We start from the raw sequence: 23,613 nt of genomic DNA on the forward strand, positions 1-23,613 counted from the left end.
TTTCCATTTATTTCTCCCTTATCACTCATGTACTAAGGTAGATAATCATTAAAAAAATGTATAATGAACAAACTGAGGAAAATATGTGAGGCTTCTTTGCAGTGGGTACTATGCTATCAGATTTAAAACTCTATCATCTGCCTTTCCACAGCTGGTTCCTGTATTTCAAGAAGACTATCTTGAAATCTTCCACAACATTCTGATGTAATAGTACATGAATGTCTATTATAGAGTTCCATTAAATAAGCACAATCACCCTGATATTTGATATATGAGAGCAATAGGCACACTATTTATCAGCGGATGGGGTAGAAAAATATTTCTTTGTAATACGCTTCTGTAAATTTACAATATTTACTTTTGTCTCTTTCTGTAGAACTGTAAAACCCTCTTGCTGAAAGTACGTCATGGAAGCAAACCGAGATTCCTCCCTCTTCCTTGTGAAGATATTGGAGGAGCTGGATAGCAAGCAGAACAAAGTTTCCTACCAGGATCTGTGCAAGTCTTTATGCTTAAGGTTTGATTTATGCCAGCTGGCTAAGCTCAGGAGTGTACTCTTCTATACTGCTTGCCTTGATCCCAACTTTCCAGCCACATTGTTCAAAGATAAAATGCGATGCTCAGTTGAGAACCAGCAATCCAAGAAAATCATGATAGCTGCGGATATAGTGACTATGTTCAATCTGATACAGATGAATGGTGGTATAGCTAAAGAGAAACTTCCTCTTTCTCGACATCGAAAAGTTGAGAAGAAAGAATCGTTGAATCTTGTAGATCAGAGACAGAAGCTTGTAACTTAATGGAATGCCGACTAGCTGCGATATCAGAGACCCTACATGCAGCAGAGGCTATTCCATTAGAAAGTCTTCCAAATGCCCTAAAACTGACTGCAAGAGTTGCCACCAGTTCATCTCCATGGCTGAGCCCAACTTCCTACTTGCAGTTAATAAGGAGCTTAAAGGTCGAGTAGAATCATTAGACAGGCTGCAGGCACTAGCTTCCTACTCTCTTGGCACCTCACCACCCTGTGAGATGCAGAGCACGTACTTCCCTATGAACCCAGAGAATGATTCCATTAGTGAACAGGATTCCCTGTCCATCACCACAAGTGTTAAAGAACCGTTTCTCTCCAATCATGAATCCTTTCTGACACAATCCTCTGGGCAGAAAAGAAGTGTCTTCAAGGGAGATTTCCACAGTGTTCTAACCATCTCTTCTCCCACTGCGTTACCTTCAAACAGCAAACTAGATGGAGGCCACAGAGAGCCACAATCCAGAAGAGAGGCCTCAAAGCCAACCTTCTTTAACCATAGTTTTGAAATGCCCCACAGCAGTCAATATCTGAATGCAGTGTATTCTCCCCTCCTTGAGAAAGACGTGTCAAACATGAAAGTTTAGATGACCTTCAGGCTTCCACCTACTTTGGTCCCTCAAATCCCAAAGAAGTTACAGGGAAACAAAACAAGCAATCACCATGGCCAGCCAGAGTTGGAGCCTGAACACAGATGAAACCCCTGATTTTGAAAGATCATTTTTTAACAGAAAACAGAGGACAACCCCCGGTATCAAAATTCAAATGTTCACTCTGCAAATTTCCAGTCGGTCCCAGAGCAACAGCAGCCCTACCTGAATCCACAGGATCCAGAACCAAGCACACTGGTGAGCTTTGTTGGGAAGACAGCTAGCTATAAGACCAAGGATGTCTCTTCCCCTCTGCAGAAAGAAAAACCTGAGGCTATGAAGCCATTAAAGAGAAGAGCCTGGGCTGCATTGACAAAACAGTAACGTTGCCACACAGACTGACCAGGGTGAGCAGAGAAAAGGCAAAGATTTATGCAAACCAGGAGCATACCGACATGGGGACAGTCACTCTAGGAAGCACTCAGAAGATGATTCAGAAATAATTAGTGATGACATCAGTGATATTTTTAGGTTTCTTGATGACATGAGCATTTGTGGCTCTACTGGAGTCATCCAGTCTTCCTGCTACAACAGCAATGGTTCCCTGTCCCAGATGCATAAAACAGATGGTGAAAGTTCTCCAGAGCACAATGCAGCCAAGGCCAGCTGTAGCAATAAAGCCAATAAATCATCCCGAGGAGAGAACCAGAGAGATGAGGAACTGAAGACAAGCATTTGCAAGCTTGTACTACGGATTGGAGAGATTGAGAAGAAACTGGAGTCTCTCTCTGGGGTACGTGAGGAGATCTCACAGGTCCTTTCGAAATTAAACAACCTTGATGAAAAACTTCAGCAGCCAGAAAAAGTGAATGTACAAATGGGAGCAGAGTCTCTGAGCAGCGACACCCAGTCAGACATCAGTGCTGCTCCTCGGGTCTGTCAGCACCACAGTACACCTCAGGGAGGGAAGCTGGAGAGCAAGGCAGGATGGGGCACCTGCGATACAAGCGAGAGTAAAAGCAAAAGCCTCCAAGTCAAAGTCTTAAAAAAGGGCTTATTTACAACTCAGTCCTCAAGGTCTTTTACAGAGGAAAATAGTGCTGCTGAGTCCAAAATCACTAGTATCTGTAATTCTCCAGGAGAATGGAGAACACATACAGCAGCCAAACATGCAGTGCGGAGCAGGACAGAAAGACAAGGGAGTGCAGAAGGCAAGGAGCGGTCCAGGAAATCAAAGAGGTAATGTGACGTCCACTGCAACAAGCTCATACAGTAGGTGGCATTGCAAGGAAACAGCACTGTTGCATCAGCCTAGGCCACCCTTCTTTAATTCAATACATGCTGTTTCTCACATTTTTGTAATTAAAAGGGATGCATACTACTAGTTTTTACAAATCTCCTTCTCTAGGGCCAACTCTTCAGCTGCTTCACTTGCATGGGATCTGCTGCAAATGCACTTTTCAGTTATCCATGTTATATTCATGATTTATAAAAATGAGTGTGATGTCAGCAGGAGGTTCCCAGGCGTATTCTGAAGAAGCTGAAGATAACACAGTCAGTAGGCAAGAAGGCCTACAAAGAGAGCATTATGTAATACATTGGGGGGGGGCAGAGAGTTAGGGCAAGCTTTCAGAGCACCTACGGGTGGGGGTCACAGTGGTTGCTGTCCTACCGTGGGTGAGCTTGTTCCAGACCGCCCTGAAGAAAGAAGAAGCTGGGAGGGGCATTCAGGAAAGCCCAGGATGTGTTGGGCCTGGTTTTGGCTCAAGATTGTTGCTGGGAGCAAGTGGGGCATTGCAATATGCAGTGACGTCATCTGTGACATCATATGCGTACGCGGAGTTGTTTAAAAAGCCTTGATGACTTCAGAGCTGCTTTGTAGCTTGGGAAATGCTACATCACCCTCCCTACCTCTCTACCCTCATCTCCCCTTACATTCCTACCCGTAACCTCCGTTCTCAAGACAAATCCCTCCTTTCAGAACCCTTCTCCACCACCGCCAACTCCAGGCTCTGCTCTTTCTGCCTCGCCTCACCCCATGCCTGGAATAAACTCCCTGAGCCCATATGCCAGGCCTCCTCCCTGCCCATCTTCAAATCCTTGCTCAAAGCCCACCTCTTCAATGTCGCCTTCAGCACCTAACCATTATACCTCTATTCAGGAAATCTAGACTGCCCCAACTTGACATTTCGTCCTTTAGATTGTAAGCTCCTTGGAGCAGGGACTGTCCTTTTATTAATCTGTCCAGCGCTGCGTAACCCTAGTAGCGCTCTAGAAATGTTAAGTAGTAGTAGTTGTAGTAGTTTTTAAAATATAATGTGGGAAAAACCAGATTAAAGGGTCTGTTTTTTGAAAATTTAAATTGTTCTGCAATCAGCGTAGTTGTGCAATCGCTATGCGCAAATGGAGCATGTTTAAGAATATAGCCCTAAAGGCTGCTGGGAAAGTGAGGTGGTTACAGAAAGCCCACAAATGACACAAATTTATGCGCATGCGCTGTGAGGGCTAGGGAGACCTGCAAGGACACCTACCAACAAAAATAAATATTTAAAGAATTTTAAAAGGGTCTGAAAAGTTTCCAAATAAAGAATTCAGGTATAGGGAGCTTATAGATATGTGCTATGATGCTATTTGAGCAAGTGCTCCGATGGCTAAGAGGGAGGCCGGTGAGAAACAGGTTACAATAATCAAGACGAGAGGTGATAAGAGTGTGGATAAGGGTTCTGGTAGAGTGCTCAGAGATGAAGGGACGGATTTTGCTGATGTTATAGAGAAAGAAACGACAGGTTTTGGCAATCTGAAGAATGTGAGCAGAGAAGGAGAGAGAGGAGTCAAAGATGACCCCAAAGTTACAAGCTGATGAGACCCGGAGAATGAGAGTGCCATCCACAGAAATAGAGAAAGGGGTGAGAGGAGAGGTAGGTTTAGGGGGAAAGATGAGAAGCTCGGTTTTGGCCATGCTAAGTTTCAGATTATTATTATTATTATTTATTGCATTTGTATCCCACATTATCCCACCTCTTTGCAGGCTCAATGTGGCTTACAATTCGTCGTGGATATTGGAAGTAGAAAAGAATATACATTTGGTTTATGGAGGGTTAGGGTTACATGGTGGTGAAGTACATGGTTGTATTACAGCAAAAGACGTTATAAGACATTCCTATATATATTAAAGATTGTACAGTTACGTGTGTTGATCTTTGTGATAAATCTTGTCGAAGAGATAAGTTTTCAGTAGTTTGCGGAAATTGGCCAGTTCATGGACCGTTTTCAAGTTGCGTTCCATAGCTGTGCGCTCATATAGGAAAAGGTAGATGCATGCAACAATTTGTATTTCAGACCTTTACAATTTGGAGGATGAAGATTGAGGAATGTGCGAGAAGATTTTATTGCGTTCCTGGGTGGTAGTTCTATTAGATTTGACATGTAGGCTGGGGCGTCTCCATGGATGATCTTGTGGACTAGGGTACAAAGTTTGAACGTGATGCGTTCTTTAAGTGGGAGCCAGTGTAGTTTTTCTCGTAGGGGTGTCGCGCATTCATATTTTGATTTGCCGAATATTAGTCTGGCTGCTGTGTTCTGGGCTGTCTGGAGTTTTTTAAGTATTTGCTCTTTGCAACCAGTGTATAGTGAATTACAATAGTCCAGATGACTGAGTACTAGTGATTGTACCAGATTGCGGAAGACAGACCTTGGAAAAAATGGTTTAATTCTTTTTAGTTTCCACATTGAGTGAAACATCTTTTTGGTTATGTTTGTCACATGATTCTCAAGTGTTAGGTGTCGATCAATGGTAACTCCAAGAATTTTTAGGGTGTCCGAAACTGGTAGGTTTAGTTTAGGTGTGTTGATGGTGGTGAATTTATTCTTGTTGTATTGCGAAGTGAGTACAAGGCATTGGCTTTTCTCTGCGTTTAGTTTCAGCTGAAATGAATCTGCCCAGGAGTTCATGATGTGTAGGCTTTGCTTGATTTCGTTGGAGATTTCCCTTAGATCTTGTTTGAATGGGATGAAGATCGTTACATCGTCAGCATATATATGTGGGTTTAAGTTCTGATTCGATAGTAGTCTGGCCAAAGGTGTCATCATTAGGTTGAATATGGTCGGTGAGAGAGGGGATCCATGTGGAACACCGCATTCAGGTGTCCATGTAGCTGATGTAACTGAATTTGATGTCACTTGATAAGAGCGTGTAGTTAGGAACCCCTTAAACCAGTTGAGAACATTGACTCCAATGCCGAAGTATTCAAGGGTGTGTAATAAAATTCCATGGTCAACCATATCAAATGCGCTTGACATGTCGAATTGTAACAGTAGTATGTTATTCCCGTTTGCAATCAGTTGTTTGAGTTTTGTCATGAGTGTGACTAATACGGTTTCAGTGATGTGATTGGCGCGGAATCCTGACTGGGAATCGTGTAATATTGAGAACTTGTTTAGATATTCTGTAAGTTGTTTGGTCACCATACCTTCTGTTATTTTGGTAATTAAGGGAATGGATGCTACTGGTCTGTAGTTCGTTAGTTCGCTGACATTTTTCTTTGCATCCTTGGGTATGGGGGTGAGTAAAATGTTACCTTTCTCCATTGGGAAGAGTCCGTTTTGTAGCATAAAGTTTACGTGGTTTGTTAGGTCCGTTATAAATTGTTGAGGGGCTGACTTCATGAGGTTGTTTGGGCAAATGTCTAATTTGCAATGAGATTTGGCGAATCTTTTAAGCGTTTGTAAGATGAGGTCTTCCGGTAGAATTGTGAATTCAGTCCAGATCCTGTCTGCTGGGTAAACTCCAGGGTCTGGGTCTAGGCATTCTAGGAGTGCAGTGTAGTCGATGGGGCTGACATGTATTTTAAGTCGTAGTTGTATGATTTTCTCCTTAAAGTACTTCGCCAAGTTGTTAGCTCCTGGTGTGTCTTTGCTGTTGTTGGTGACTGGAGTAGTATTTAATAATTTATTCATGAGTTGGAAGAGTTTGTGTTTGACATTTGACGTTGAGACATCCAGGCAGCGATATCAGATAGGCAGGCTGATACATTGGTCTGGATGCTGGTTGAGATTTCAGGGGTAGAGAGGTAGATTTGGGAGTCATCAGCATAGAGATGGTATTGAAAGCCATGGGATGATATCAGTGAGCCAAGGGAAGAAGTGTAGATGGAGAACAGGAGAGGACCAAGAACAGAACACTGAGGTACACTGATTGGTAGAGGGATAGAAGTGGAAGAGGATCCACCAGAGTGTACACTAAAGGTGCGAAGCGAGAGGTAGGAGGAGAACCAGGAAAGAACAGAGACCTGGAATCCAAATGAAGACAGCGTATCAAGGAGTAGTCTCAAATGACCAATGACAGTCTCAAAGGAAAAGGGAGAGCTGGGTGGGTGAGAGACAAGGAGAGCTGGGTGGGTGAGAGAGAGAGCAATGTATGGCAGATAAGAGAGTGACAAAGCAGTAGAATTTTATGGTTTATAGTGGGATAGAAAGCCTACATCTTTGTTCATCATTTTGACTATGTAATGCAAGGTTCTACGTTAGGCATCATTAACCAAGAAAGGGATCTCGGTGTCGTTGTTGAAGATACGTTGAAACTCTCTGCTCAGTGTGTGGCTAAGAAAGCAAATAGAATGTTAGGTATTATTAGGAAAGGAATGGAAAATAAAAGTGAGAACATTATAACGCCTTTGTATCGGTCCATGGTGCAACCGCACCTCGAATATTGTGTTCAAATCTGGTCGCCACATCTCAAAAAAGATATAGTGGAATTAGAAAAGGTACAGAGAAGGGGGATGAAAATGATAAAGGGGGTGGGACAACTTCCCTATGAGGAAAGGCTGAAGGGTCTAGGGCTCTTCAGCTTGGAGAAAAGACAGCTGAGGGGAGATATGATAGAGGTCTATAAAATAATGAGTGGAGTGGAAAGGGTAGACGTGAATTGTTTGTTTAGTCTTTCCAAAAATACTAGGACTAGGGGGCATGCGATGAAGCTACAAAGTAGTAAATTTAATACAAATTGGAGAAAATATTTCTTCACTCGACGCGTAATTAAACTCTGGAATTCGTTGACAGAGAATGTGGTAAAGGCGGTTAGCTTAGTGGAGTTTTAAAAGGGTCTGGACGGCTTCCTAAAGGAAAAGTCCATAGACTATTATTAAATTGATTTGGGGAAAATCCACTGCTTATTTCTGGGATAAGCAGAAGGTTTCTTCTGGCTCCGTAGGCTATGCTCTGACATTTTCTGTACTTTGCTTCATTACACACCCTAATTCATGCCTTAAATTCACAGCTTGATTATTGTAACACAGTTTATGCTGGTTTTATTATTATTTTACTTATTGCATTTGTATCCCACATTATCCCACCTATTTGCAGGCTCAATGTGGCTTACATAGTTTTGTTAACATTGTCATTGCAGGGTGACAGTTACATTTAATATTGTGCAGAGGTTAAATAAGGGTAGAAAGAGGAAGGAAAGGATTGATTAAGGTAATTATATTAGGTGAGCTATCTTGACTGAGTGGGTTGTCGGGTGAATTATTGTGGCTATTAGTTCTCATTGTATGCCTTGTTGAAGAGATATGTCTTCAGAGATTTGCGAAAGATATTTGTTTCGTCGATTGTTCTCAGGTCTGTAGGCAGTGCATTCCACAATTGCGTGCCCAGGTATGAGAATGTGGTAGCATGCATCTGCTTGTACTTTAGTCCTTTACAGCTGGGGAAGTGCAGGTCGAGAAATTTGCGGGATGATCTTGTGGCGTTTCTTGGAGGTAAGTCTACGAGGTTTAGCATGTAGGTTGGGGCGTCTGCGTGAATGATTTTGTGAACAATCGTGCAGATCTTGAACGTAATGCGTTCCCTAAGTGGGAGCCAGTGGAGCCTCTCTCTTAAGGGTTTTGCACTTTCATATTTAGTTTTTCCAAATATGAGTCTGGCCGCAGTATTCTGGGCAGTTTGTAGTTTTTTGATAGTCTGTTCTTTGCAGCCCGCGTATAATGCGTTGCAGTAGTCCAGATGACTTATTACCAGTGCTTTTTTTGTGCCGGTACGCAACGGTACGGCGTACCGGCACCTTTTTTTGCCCGCCCCGCCCCCCGCGACACTCCGGGCGAGTCCTGCACTTAGGTTTTTTTTTTTAAGACTCAGAACGCGCGAACGATGCAGCCGGCAGCGATTGAAAGAGGCTGTTTGGGCTGGCGTCTGCGTCGGAGCTTCCCTCACCCTCTGCGAGTCCCGCGAAACAGGAAGTTGTAACAACGAAGGCGGGACTCGCAGAGGGTGAGGGAAGCTCTGACGCAGACGCCAGCCCAGACAGCCTCTTTCAATCGCTGCCGGCTGCATTGTTCGCACGTTCTGAGTCTTAAAAAAAAAAAACTAAGTGCAGGACTCGCCCGGAGTGTCGCGGGGGGGGGGGGGGAAGGATTGGGGAGAGAAAGAGGGAAACCAACAGAGGGAAGGATTGGGGAGAGAGGGAAAGAGGGAAACCAACAGAGGGAAGGATTGGGGAGAGAGGGAAAGAGGGAAACCAACAGAGGGAAGGATTGGGGAGAGAGAGAAAGAGGGAAACCAACAGAGGGAAGGATTGGGGAGAGAGGGAAACCAACAGAGGGAAGGATTGGGGAGAGAGGGAAACCAACAGAGGGAAGGATTGGGGAGAGAGGGAAAGAGGGAAACCAACAGAGGGAAGGATTGGGGAGAGAGGGAAACCAACAGAGGGAAGGATTGGGGAGAGAGAGAAAGAGGGAAACCAACAAAGGGAAGGATTGGGGAGAGAGGGAAACCAACAGAGGGAAGGATTGGGGAGAGAGGGAAAGAGGGAAACCAACAGAGGGAAGGATTGGGGAGAGAGGGAAAGAGGGAAACCAACAGAGGGAAGGATTGGGGAGAGAGGGAAAGAGGGAAACCAACAGAGGGAAGGATTGGGGAGAGAGAGAAAGAGGGAAACCAACAGAGGGAAGGATTGGGGAGAGAGGGAAACCAACAGAGGGAAGGATTGGGGAGAGAGGGAAAGAGGGAAACCAACAGAGGGAAGGATTGGGGAGAGAGGGAAACCAACAGAGGGAAGGATTGGGGAGAGAGGGAAAGAGGGAAACCAACAGAGGGAAGGATTGGGGAGAGAGGGAAACCAACAGAGTGAAGGATTGGGGAGAGAGGGAAACCAACAGAGGGAAGGATTGGGGAGAGAGGGAAAGAGGGAAACCAACAGAGGGAAGGATTGGGGAGAGAGGGAAACCAACAGAGGGAAGGATTGGGGAGAGAGGGAAAGAGGGAAACCAACAGAGGGAAGGATTGGGGAGAGTGGGAAACCAACAGAGGGAAGGATTGGGGAGAGAGGGAAGAGGGAAAACCAACAGAGGGAAGGATTGGGGAGAGAGGGAAAGAGGGAAACCAACAGAGGGAAGGATTGGGGAGAGAGAGAAAGAGGGAAACCAACAGAGGGAAGGATTGGGGAGAGAGGGAAACCAACAGAGTGAAGGATTGGGGAGAGAGGGAAACCAACAGAGGGAAGGATTGGGGAGAGAGAGGGAAACCAACAGAGGGAAGGATTGGGGAGAGAGGGAAACCAACAGAGGGAAGGATTGGGGAGAGAGAGGGAAACCAACAGAGGGAAGGATTGGGGAGAGAGAGGGAAGAACAGATGGAAGGATTGGGGAGAGAGGGGAAAAACAGATGGAAGGATTGGGGAGAGGGGAAAACAGATGGAAGGATGGGGAGAGAGGGGAAAAACAGATGGAAGGATGGGGAGAGAGGGGAAAAACAGATGGAAGGATGGGGAGAGAGAGGGAAAACACAGATGGAAGGATTGGGGAGAGAGGGAAAACCAGATGGAAGGATGGGGAGAGAGAGGGAAAACAGATGGAAGGATGGGGAGAGAGAGGGGGAAAACAGATGGAAGGATGGGGAGAGAGAGGGGGAAAACAGATGGAAGGATGGGGAGAGAGAGAGAGGGAAAACGGAAGGATGGGGAGAGAAAGAGGGAAGACGCTGGATGGAAGAATGCAGAAAGAAATAGGGGAGACACTGGAAGGATGGGGAGAGAAAGCAGAGCTGCTGGATGGAAAAGGGGAATAGAGAAAGACTGGAGAATAAGAGGAAGGGGCATGGGGAGAACAAGGGTGAGGAAAAGATGAAAAGCCACAGGTAGATGAAGGAAATTAAAGAATGGATAGTAAGAATGAATTAAATCTGGACAGAGGGAGAGCCTGAAAAATATTGAAGAAAGCAAAGAAAAAGGAGACAAAAATGACAAATGGCACAGAAGAGTTAAGCGAAAACAAAGGAAAGCAGAATCACAGACTGGGACCAATATGGAAAGAAAAACAGTCACCAGACAACAAAGGTAGAAAAAAATCATTTTAGTTTCATTTTAGTGTTTGTAATATGTCCAATTTGAGAATTTACATTGGCTGTCTTATTTTGCACTGGGTATACTGGAGCTGTAAGAGCTTACAGAGATTATTTATCATGAAAAAAAATCACGTTATTTTTTTCTTCTATAGTACTATAATATTTTCAATGATGTCTGTTTATATGCGCCATGGCTGGTATAGGGTGTGTGGTTAATGTGGGTGTGGCTATCATAGGGGTGGAGCCATATGTGGTGACCCCGCCCATAATGAGTACCGGCACCTTTTTTTGTACAAAAAAAGCACTGCTTATTACCATTGACTGTACCAGGGTACAGTTTCCACATGGAGTAGAACATCTTTTTCGTCGTGTTTTTCACGTGGTCATCGAGAGTGAGGTTTCGGTCAATGGTGACTCCAAGAATTTTCAAGTTTTTTGAGACAGGGAGAGAACAGTATGGTGTGGTTATGGTAGAGAAGTGTTTTGTGTTATGTTGTGAGGTGAGTACAAAACATTGTGTTTTTTCTGCATTAAGTTTTAGTTGGAATGCTTCTGCCCAGGAGTGCATTATTTGGAGGCTTTGGTTGATCTCGTTGGTGATTTAATTTAGATCATGTTTGAACGGGATGTAGATTGTGACGTCATCTGCATATATGTAGGGGTTGAGGTCTTGATTGGCTAGCAGTTTGGCCAAAGGTATCATCATCAGGTTGAATAAGGTTGGCGAGAGGGAGGATCCTTGGGGAACTCCACATTCAGGTGTTCATGGGGGTGATCTATCCGCATTCATTGTTACTTGGTATGATCTTGTGGTCAGGAATCCTTTGAACCATTTGAGAACTGTGCCTCCTATTCCGAAGTATTCTAGTATATGTAATAGTATTTCATGATTAACCATGTCAAAGGCACTGGACATGTCAAATTGTAGGAGTAGTATGTTGTTGCCAGTTGCAATTGCTTGTTTAAATGAGTTCATTGCGGACACTAGAACAGTTTCGGTGCTGTGATTTGACCGAAATCCTGATTGAGAGTTGTGCAAAATTGAATGTTTATTTAGGTATTCAGTAAGTTGTTCCGTCACTATGCCTTCCATGAGTTTAGTTGTAAGTGGAATAGATGCTACTGGGCGGTAGTTGGTTAGGTCCATTGTGCTTTTCTTAGCATCTTTTGGTAGCGGAGTGAGTAGGATGTTTCCCTTATCCGTGGGGAAGAGCCCATTTTGAAGCCTGTGATTTACGTGGTTCGTGAAGTCTGTTTTGAAATGATTGGGTGCGGATCTTATTAGATTATTAGGGCCTACAGATGTTACAAAATACAGCTGTTCACCTAGTTTAATGCTAAGCAATTCAAATCACTCCCCTCTGAATTCAGGTTCATTAGCTTCCTGTGACATTTCACATACAATTTAAAATTCTTAGTCTTGCTCACATCATGGTAATCCACACTATCATTCAATCATTCCTTATACCCCTTCTCACATTCGGAAGTCTCTGGACTGCTGTCAGCTAGTGCTTCCCTCCTCTAGGCAAGCCCACTATGAGTCAACTCGAGCCTCTGGGTTCTTTTTCTTGGACCCTTACCGTTGGACTAGCTAACCTGATGATTTGAGAGCTCAGCTTTCTCCAGCCAAGGCTATTCAGTTATCGCTTCCGATTACGGAAGAGCAGACCAAATGGGCTATTTAGGATCTGCCCCTGGGAAAGGCCCCAGGATTTGACACATTTACTAACAAATTTTATAGATTTATAGGGCATATCTAGTACCCCCACTGACAAGGTTAATAGCTGGACGAAGGGGGCGGTTCTACTGGATACTTGGCAGCAGGCCAGCATCACAGTGCTTTTAAAGCCCGGGAAAACTCCCGATAGTTGTGGATTATATCAGCCCATGCAGCTTTTGGACATGGATTACAAGATCTTCACTAAGATCTTGGCTAGGCGGCTACAGATGTATTTGCCGCAGCTGGTTCATGATGATCAAGTGGGCGTTTTAGAGGGCGCCAAATGTTTGACAATATTATAAAAGTTTTCCATCTACTCTGGGGAGCGGCACAGGGAGGGGAGTCGGTGTTCCTCTTAGGAATCAATGCTGAAAAAGCTTTTGATAGGGCAGACCCTACCTCTTTTGTACCCTGGAGAAAGTGTGCATTTCTGAGAGATATTTACATTGGATTTGGACTACATATTCCAACCTGGAGGCCAGCCTCTGTATTAATGGCACTTACACAGATCATTTTGGTCTGGCTCGAGGAGTGTGTCAGGGATGTGCACTGTCCCCTCTTTTTTGCCCTGGCGATGGAGCCATTAGTGCAAATGACTCTCCAGAATGAGGCTGGGCATCACATGCAAGAGCTTCCAGAAAAAAATATTGCTTTTTCCAGATGATGTGCTCTTTATTCTATCTGACACTTTGTTTTCACTGTCAGAGGTGGTGATATCTTAGATGCCTTTGGGTGGTTTGAGGTTTCTCTAGCAATAAGTCTAAGTTGGAGATTCTTCAGCTATCGCTTACAGAGGCAGAATACATGGCTATCAAGCGGGATTTCCTTTTTCAATGGGCCACCTTTCATTTACATTATTTGGGAGTTAATAGCTTAGATTTATTATATCAGGCCAATTATCCCTCTCTATTGGAAAGTTTATGAGAAGATCTGGATAGATGGCATACCCTGAACACCATCTGGGTGGGAATAATACAAGCTATCAAGATAGTGATACTTTTGTATTTATTTACAGCCTTGCCTATTCCACTCCCAGAAGTGTTCTTCTGGAGGCTCCATCGCAGAGTCTTTAGTTATTTTTGGCAGAGGAAACATCCTAGGGTTCAGCGTCATATGATGTTCCAGCCCAGGGACCAAGGAGACATGGCCATCTCCAATTTTAAGTTCTACTTTCAAGCAGCACAACTCAAATCTACTCCTAACTGGCTTTGGGATCACCATAAACAAAGCTTGGTAGAGCAGTATCCATTGGGGATAGTTCCCTGGCTCCCTTTGGATCAATTAAGGCAATTGAGACACCTAGATAATCCCATCTTGCGTTTCACACTTACACTTTGGATCAAAACTCGTCTTAAATTGCTGAAGGGCAAATAATATTTTGTAACGACCCCCCTACTTGTTGCGGAGAGTGTTTCACCAGGGCAGAAGAATGTGGACAGGGAAAGGGCTTTGCACCTTGGCTCAGTTTGTGAAGGGCAGAATTGCAGTAGGTTAGCAGAATCTACAGGAGGAGTTCAGCCTGGGTCTGCAAGACTTTTTCTTCTTGACAAGTTGTTGACTTTGTTTGGCAATGGGCTTGGGGAGAATTGCTTCTTGATTCCATATTACTGGAGCAGACTTTCCAAGGGGGTAGTGGTAGAGAGAGTATTACTAGATTTTATAGGGCACTATTGTGCCAGATACCTGTACCAATGTAATACTGGGAGGCTTGGGAGGTCATCTTGGGTGCCACCTTTGAGCCTAAAGAGTGGGAGCAGATCTTGCATCAGTCACTTAGGGTCTTCATTGCCTCCAATTTGGTAGAAAATGCCTATAAAATGTTGTACCATTGGTACTGTACTCCTGCATGCTTAAAAGCTATGTACATAAGTATTGCAATACTGGGACAGACCAAAGGTCCATCAAGCCCAGCATCCTGTTTCCAACAGTGGCCAATCCAGGTCACAAATACCTGGCAAGATCCCAAAAAAGTACAAAACATTTTATATTGCTTATCCCAGAAATAGTGGATTTTCCCCAAGTCCATTTAATAATGGTCTATGGACTGTTTCTTTGGGAAGTCGTACAAACCTTTTTTAAACTCCGCTAAGCTAACCGTCCCTACCACATTCTCTGGCAACAAATTCCAGAGTTTAATTACACATTGAGTGAAGAAAGATTTTCTATGATTTGTTTTAAATTTACTACATTGTGGCTTCATCGCATACCCCCTAGTCCTAGTATTTTTGGAAAGCGTAAACAGACGCCAGGGAAGTGACCTTTGTTGGAAGAATTGTGAGGGGGGGAGCAGGGAACATTTCTACATATTTGATGGTCCTGCCCTAAGGCGCAGGCTTATTAGGACTTAGTCATGGCCTTGGTTTCTGATATTTTGGGCATTGCCTTTGAAAAACCTCTGGTGGGCTGTTTGCTTAATATAGGCCCACAGCAGCCTATTTAGCATTGGCTGTGTCATGGAAGCACCATGAGCTTCCGGGCATCCACTCCTACTTGCAATGCCTTGTACTTACTGATGCTTTGTCCCCCTTCTATTGGGAATTAATGTTTCGGGGGGGGGGTTGGGGGAGGATTATTGGGGTGATATGTTATCTAGTCACATGTTGAAGAGTTGCCGCATGTCAGAAGTGATGTTCTATGGTTTTTGGTATTCTGTGTTATGTATTCTAAAACGTTTTAGAAAACGTATTTAAAAAAAATGAAAATGTGGAGACAAAGGTGAAAAACAGGAAAATGAGGGGTAAAATAGATATGAGTGAGTAGAGAGGGAGATAAGAGAAAAACTTAAAAAAGGAAATAGTGTCAGAGACATGTAGAGGAGGAATGAAAGAAAACAGTAGGAGAGAAGAAATGAAAAGGAGACCCTGAAAAAGAACTTAGAAGGCTGACTAGAAAAATGGAGAACAGAGAAATAAGATGAAGAGTAGACAAAGGTAGAAAAGAGAACCATTTTCATTTTTAAAAATCTTTTGGGACACAAGAGGAATATAAATGTCTGTTTAAATTAAGCTGCCTAACTGCACTACAGCAAGTTTTTACAACAGTGGTTAGGGATTTAACTGAATATTTAAGCAGGGGGTTTGGTTACTTGAGTGTCCTTTTACTAAGCTTAGCACGTGCTAACAGATATTACTTTGCACTAATAGATATAAAATAGGATGTGTAATATTTAGCACTTGCTATGCTTTAGTAACTGAGATCTACATTTCACAGTTCCTTTTATTATTTTAATGCGCAAACAACCCGATTGACCTCCCAATTAGAAATAGAACAATGTCATCGCGAACATACCTCAATCTACACCTCCCAAACTGCAAAGGTGTCAAGTACAAAACATACTATGCATCCAGTTTCTCCTTTCTGGATAGTCAACTTTGGAACGCTCTCCCAAGACCCATCCGAGCTATTAATAACTATTTACCTTTCAGGAAAATGTTAAAGTCCCATTTTTTCAAGCAAGTTTACCCTAATGGACCAGCTTAATTCCACCAGATCACCTACGATACTCCTGCTAAGACATCGACGCTTACTCTGACCCCAATGTTATACTCAATCCCTCATCTTCTTCCTTCCATCCTTTACCATTTCCCTCCCATTCTCCTTCCCTTTCACCTATCATATCCTTGTCTACCTTCCCTATTCTAGTTCATTACGTTCTTTTCACATGTCCTTTGTAATGCCTTTCATAACGTAAGTAGTTATGATCATCACAATTTATAATACTGTTCCTACATTTCCTTGTTTTTACTGTATTCTTTACCATGTAAGATGCTTTCTTTTAGTATGTAAGCCGCACTGGACCTGCTGTATGTGGGAAAGAGCAGGGTACAAATGTAATAAATAATTAAAATAAACAGAATTTGTTAGGAACTAAAAAAAAAAATTTTATGTCATACAAAAAAAAAGCAGCAATAAAATACATATTACAGACACAAAAGACAAAAATGATAAAACGAAAAGTCTGCTGCGACCATCAAGCACACAGGAGCAGAAAGAGCCATTATATTCTTTCATACACAAAATTATACCTCCAGAAATTCTGCTGTATTCTTCAGTGTTGTAAAAATGTATGGTTTGTGACATAATATTCATATCTATTGCAGGCAGGAACCCCTCAAGGCCACAGAATGCCGAAGCATCCGAAAGACTCCTTTCTGATTGAACAGGTCTTCAGTCCACACCCCTACCCTGCGTCACTGAAGTCACATATGAAGAGCAACCCACTTTACACAGACATGAGGCTGACCAACATTACTGAAGTGAAACGTGGTCAACCATCCTGGACCTTTGAAGAGTATACGAGAAATTCAGGGGACAAAGGAAAGCTCGCGGCGCTGGAACTACAAGTTAGTCTAACTTAGTCTACATTACATACTATTCCTCTGTTTATAGAACTGTTCCCATAATTTCTCTTATTTCCTCCTTCTCTCTTGATATCGTTGAACTGGCTCCTCCAGATCATAACCATCCAGCTACCATTAGTTACAATAAATATAAGAACTGCCCAACTAGGTAAGACAAAAGGTCCAGCTAGCGTAGAATTCTACCACTTTACACAAAGTTACAAGGGTATCTGCCACATATACCAGCTCTCTGGGTGCAGTAAGTAGTTGTTCCTAATTACTAAACACATATACACCTGGTCATGCAGAATCGGGACCTGGGATGGCTCTGGAGATAGCAACGCTGAGGCCAGGGCTGAAGACTGGAACGTTGAGGCGAGGGGCAAGGCAAGGAAAACACACAGCTAAGCAAGGCAAGGTAGGATGATGTTGCGAAGACAACATAGGAAACGTTCTGGGCCCCTGAAATAGTCCTGCTGTGATTACATCATCAGGCAGCATCCTATGTCCTCCCTGCAGCAGGCCCTTTAAATTAACAGCTGGCATGCAAACACCTGCCTAAGGAAGCCAGCTTCCAGCAGCATAAGACAGGAGCAGATGAGCTCCCATAGGAGCTGAAGAAAGTGGTGCCAGTGGCCTTAGGCACTCACGGACCAGCCCAGGAGCCCTCTGCAGAGGCTGCAGAACCCCTCCCCCCCCAACCCCTGCCATAGCTTACAGATGAATCAGGGTGTGGGAGACGGCCCGGGCTATGACAGATAGTAATTTGCATTGGTGGCATTATCTGGCTAGTACTGAGGTAATGTTCCCAGATTTTCAGTAACATTGTAGGGATAACACCCCCCTACATAGCACTATAAAGCATTGGTACTACAGTATTACAATATGTGGAACTACAATTCAGAACCTACCTAATGAAAACTTCCTTGCAATATTGCACTAAAGACTGTAGACATGGTGTAAGGTCATGACGACTTGGTAAGATTTTGTCAAGGTGTGCAGGAAGTTCCCCTGCCAACTTGGCTGATGCAATAGTTGGGTAGCTGTAACAATATCTGCCTATTATGTATTGGAGCAATGACTCATGGTCAAGTTGTGATAAACATTCAGGGCCTGTCCACCAACAGGTCAATAAAAGCAAGGTCAGGACTCACAGGACTGGACCATTTGGAGCCTGAGACTCCAGAATTCAGTTTGCTTATGCTGCATGACTTTTTGTAATGATTCCCAGGGTCAGGTGATCCATAAACTGGGGAGGAGCTTGCCAGCTTCAAGGACTTCTGTCTCCATCAGAACTGTATAAATAGATGTTGGAAGCGAAAGGAAGGGAGACCTTCTGCATATAGCTGATCATCTGGTGATCTCATCTACATTCAGGTTGTATACAGTTGAACTAAGGGGCCTTTTTACAAAGCGGCTAAAAGGGATGTACTGCCGGGCTACCACAGCAGCCCAGCGCTAGTTCCCACCTCCAGTACGCGCCATTTCCAGCGCAACAAAAATATTTTTATTTTGTAGCACCAGCACTCACTGATGGTTACTGCTGGGGTTGTGCAGGAGCCCTTACTGCCATCTCAGTGGGTGGCGGTAAGTGTTCCCACCCAAAATGGGTACATGGCAAGTGACGTCCATTTCTTTAAAAAAAATAAAAACCTGCCTTTTACCTGCTGTGGTAAAATGGGGCCTTGGTGCATCTTAAAAACAGGTACCGATGCCAACACAGGCCCCCTTTTTGTCACAGTTTCATAAAAGGACCCCTAAGTGAACTGCAGGCTGACTGCAGAACCCCATAATACCTCCTTTCAGGGATGGCCTCCAGGCAACCCACTAGATGTTATGCCAAAATATTTATAGGAGGGCAGGAACATGAAGTTTAGATGAATCTATTCAAGACATCTCCTCCAGGTGTTCTGCCTCCACCTCAAAATGTCCATCCACCAGAATGAGATCCAAAAGGATCAGGCTCAAAACGTTTCAGTAAGGACAAATGGAAAGTGGATGGTAGCTTTAAGGAGTCTGGAAGATGAAGGTACCCCACAACTGGATTTATCTTTTCTGTGATGACAAAAAAACAGATGAATTTAGGGCCAAATTTAGTACATGGGAGATTTAGTTACATATTCCTCATGGACAACCAGTCTTTGTTGCCTACTGAGGTTCTAGTCTACAGTAGCTTCTTCTCCACCACCGCCAACTCCAGGCTCCGCTCATTCTGCCTCGCCTCACCCTATGCTTGGAACAACCTTCCTGAACCCTTACGCCAAGCCCCCTCCCTGCCCGTCTTCAAGTCTCTGCTTAAAGCCCACCTCTTCAATGCTGCGTTCGGCACCTAACCCTTACCGTTCAGTGAATCCAGACTGCCCCAATTTGACTGCCCCTATCGGACCGACCGTTCACTTGCCTATTAGATTGTAAGCTCTTTGAGCAGGGACTGTCTCTCTTTGTTAAATTGTACAGCGCTGCGTAACCCTAGTAGCGCTCTAGAAATGTTAAGTAGTAGTAGTAGTAGCTGTCTAACATACTTCTTTTGTTGTGCAATGGTCTTCGCCAAGCTGCAGTTCACATGCTTCCAGATTTGCTTTAGGTGCCAAACAAAATCTTTGGCTGTAGGAGCTTCCATAGCAAAATCAGAAGAGGGAAGACAAACAGGATGTTGGTTGTATACGGCAAAGACTGGAGAAACATCTGTGCATTCATTTACATGATTGTTTTAGGCAAACTTGGCCCAGGGAAGCAGATTTGCTCAGTTGTACTACTAGTAGTTGTTATTTCTATAGCGCTACTACTGACATACGCAGTGCTGTACACTTGAGCTCATAATCTAACCAGGACAGACGAACAGGACAAATAAGGAATGGGGGAATTACTAAGGTAGGAATGTACAAGTGAATAGGGGTTAGGAGTTAAAAGCAGCATCAAAAAGGTGGGCTAAGTCTATTCCAGGCATATGGTGCAACAAGATAAAAGGAACGGAGTCTGGAGTTGGCAGTAGAGGAGAAGGGTACAGATAAGAGAGATTTACCCAACGAACAAAGCTCCCGGGAAGGGGTGTAGGGAGAGATAAGAGTGGAGAGATACTGAGGAGCTGCAGAGTGAATTCACTTGTAAGTCAATAAGAGGAGTTTGAACTGTATGCAAAAATGGATAGGGGGTCAATGAAGTGACTTGAGGAAAGGGCTAATAGAACATAACGACACTGGTGGAATATTTATGTATTTTAATTATTTGTTTGTTACATTTGTATCCCACCTTTTTCCACTTATTAGTAGGCTCAAAGTGGCTTACATAGTTCCGGAGAGGTGGTTACAGACTCCGCTGTGAACAAATACAGTTATAGGGGTACTGTTACAGTGACAAATACAGTAAAGAAGTATCGGTAAATAGGTTGGCGTGATTCATACAAAATGTCAGGGTGATCGTGCGTCGGGGTTGAGTTACTGTCAGTTTCCTGATTAAATTGCCATACTTCATTATTCGGTATTTGTGTCAGTTCTGTGGGGTATGCCTTCTTGAACAGGTGAGTTTTTAGTTTTTTTCGGAATTCTAGATGATTATTCTTAGATTTCAAGTGTTTTGGTAGAGAATTCCAGAGCTGTGTGCATATGTAAGAGAAACTTGACGCATATGTTGATTTATACTTCAGGCATAGGCGGTCGGTGGCCCAACGGCTTGGGGAGCTAAAGGGGGCGGGGTTAGGAGTGGTGCCAGGGATGGGGCTTACATCTATAATTAGACAACACACAGAAAAAAAAGTAAAAATAAAATAGTCACAATTAATACCTTTTATTAAATTTAGATATTAGATATGTACCACATGTCAAAGAATAAAGTGGTTGCTCAAAGCATATACTAACCAATGTATACTATTCAAAAATGTTATCAATTATTAAACACTGCTAATTCCATCCATTTCAGTAAGGCCAACACACAATCCCTCAACCACAAACATTATGCACAAACGTGCAAAAACACACTCAGAACCTTACTGTACCATAACAGCACTAACTCCGAGGACTCAAAGAGCAAAAACATTATGCATGAAAAGGCAGCACTGTAAATATTACACTGGGCAGACCTTAATATACCACCCATATGGAAAACACAGACCATCAACAATTTGAAACAAGGGATCATAATATCACAATTCCTCAGGTACAGCCACAAAACAACCTTTTAGGGTGTATAGTGTTCACAATGAGCTCCTTTTATTAATGACCAGTTAGAGATAAGAGTTTTCAATTTTGGCACAGTATAAGTCATCACAAGAACAAAATATAAGAAAACCAATGGACTGCATTAGGGGCTTAAAGACCATTTAGTTATGTTCAAACAAAAGAGATCTGCATGAAATAAAATATTTATTTTTATTTTAACTTATAAAACTTCTCTCTCTCTCTCTCTGCCCCAATCCAACACTGCCCCACTGTCTTCCCCCCACACCACCATCCAACATCTCTCCCCATCTTTCTCTCCTCCCTTCATCATCACCCCTCTGTTTCTCCTCCCTCACCAGTCACCATCATTTCCTATTTCACAAAAAAAGTCTTAAGAATTGCTGAATGAAGCATCTATATATTTTCATAATCGGGTGACCAGGCAGTACCATGTGTTAATGCATTGCTAAATCTCCTCCTAGGACTCTCGTTTACAACCACCCTCTCCTGTTCAGCAAAGCAAATGAGACCCAAATACTCCTCCCGCTCCTCCCCCCCTCCAACACTTACCAGCTTGCTAGATTCTCCACCTCCCTCCCTGGCTCGGTTCGTGACTGACTGAAAAGAGCGGCATGCTGCAACACTCAGGCTCACAGTCACAGCCCCAGGCTCTGCTGCCAGAACATACGGTGCAGAAAGTTACAGGGGGAGGTTCCGGCAGAGCCGGTAAGAAAAGAAGTGAGCGGGCTCAGTGGGGGGTAGGCACCAGCAGAAGATACAATCTTGTTAATGGCTGATCCGGGGCTGAATTCGAGGGGGAGGCACTTGGGGAAGGTCACGGTTGGGCAGGCTATGACTACTACTACTACTAATAGCATTTATATAGTGCTACCAGACGCACGCAGCGCTGTACATTTGACATAGAGAGACAGTCCCTGCTCAAAGAGCTTCCAATCTAGGTAACACAAACAGACAAGACATTACGGGCAAGGAAATTACAGGGTAAAGAGGAACAGGGGAGGAGGGCAAATGAGTAGCGGTTAGGAGCCAAAGGCAGTAGTGAAAAGGTGAGCTTTCAGCATAGATTTGAAGACAGGTAGAGATGGAGCTAGACGTATGGGTTCGGGAAGACGGTTCCAGGCATAAGGTGCCGCAAGATAAAAGGAACGAAGTCTGGAGTATCATCTCCCCTTACGTTCCTACCCGTAACCTCTGCTCTCAAGACAAAATCCCTCCTTTCAGTACCCTTCACCACCACCGCCAACTCCAGGCTCCGCCCTTTCTGCCTCACCTCACCCATTGCTTGGAATAAACTCCCTGAGCCCATACGCCAGGCCCCCTCACTGCCCATCTTCAAATCCTTGCTTAAAGCCCACCTCTTCAATGTCGCCTTTGGCACCTAACCACTATACCTCTATACATGAAATCTAGACTGCCCCAACTTGACATTTCGTCCTTTAGATTGTAAGCTCCTTTGAGCAGGGACTGTCCTTTTTTGTTAAACTGTACAGCCTGCGTAACCCTAGTAGCGCTCTAGAAATGTTAAGTCCCCTTATTTTCTAACTGCTGTTACTCTATTTTATCCATATGTTGCACCTATGCTCACACCCTATGCTGTCTGTTAAGATGTTTTATTGCATATTGTGTTGATAATTTAAGTAGCATACGATACTATACTATGTGGCGGGGGGAAGAGGGGTTGGTGGTTGAGAGGCTAGGATAGGGGAGGGCAGACTTATACGGGGTCTGTGCCAGAGCCGGTGATGGGAGGCGGGACTGGTGGTTGGGAGGCGGGAAATGCTGCTGGACAGACTTATACGGTCTGTGCCCTGAAAAAGACAGGTACAAATCAAGGTAAGGTATACACATGAGTTTATCATGGGCAGATTAGATGGACCGTGCAGGTCTTTTTCTGCCGTCATCTACTATGTTACTATGTACCGTTATGTGAATTATTTTAACTGCTGTAATTTTGTGTTGCTTATCTTTAACTTATTCTTGCTGTTTACTACTTTGGGTGAGTTTTTTCAAAAAGTTGGTAAATAAATGCTAATAAATAAATAAACTGGATTTGAAAGATCCTCGCAAAATGTTACCTAGTTTATACGTGGGGCAGATGAAAAGGCAGAGATACAGTATGTGCCATCAGAATCACTTCAAAGTAATCATAACTTAGTTCAGAAAAAGTGAAAGGATTTAAAAAACCTTCTGTTTTCCAATTTCAGAACCAAGAGTCTTTAAACCCAAACAACTTAGAATACTGGATGGAAGACATTTATACCCCCGGCTACGATTCTTTACTGAAGCGAAAAGAAGCTGAGTTTCGCAGGGCTAAGGTCTGCAAAATGACAGCACTGATTGCAGCTGCTGCCTGCACCGTCATCCTGGTCATTGTAATTCCTATTTGCACAATGAAATCATGAAATCTACAAACCCTGTAGCTCACAGAATCCTCATCCTACAGAACACCCTGTGGCAAAATTGTAATGCAAGGATGAAGACAGATGCCTATGTGCATGTCATGTTGAAACTTTTTACACAAGCCCCAACCTGGATTTTAATGTGCAATATGTACCCTTCTTGCGAAGAGATACCTCTCCAAGAAGCCAGTTGTCAAGAGGACATCAGAGGCAGGGTGCGAGGAGGAAAAGCTGTAGATGTTCTC

At 43.7% G+C, this 23,613-nt stretch overlaps 1 pseudogene; it reads left to right on the top strand.

The window, feature by feature from the left end:
* Window positions 1-407: 407 nt before the first annotated feature.
* LOC115460708 lies at window positions 408-23,371 on the top strand (annotated as a pseudogene).
* The last annotated feature ends 242 nt before the right edge of the window (window positions 23,372-23,613 follow it).

This window comes from Microcaecilia unicolor, chromosome 1 (assembly GCF_901765095.1).
Source record: "Microcaecilia unicolor chromosome 1, aMicUni1.1, whole genome shotgun sequence".
Classification (NCBI taxonomy): domain Eukaryota; kingdom Metazoa; phylum Chordata; class Amphibia; order Gymnophiona; family Siphonopidae; genus Microcaecilia; species Microcaecilia unicolor.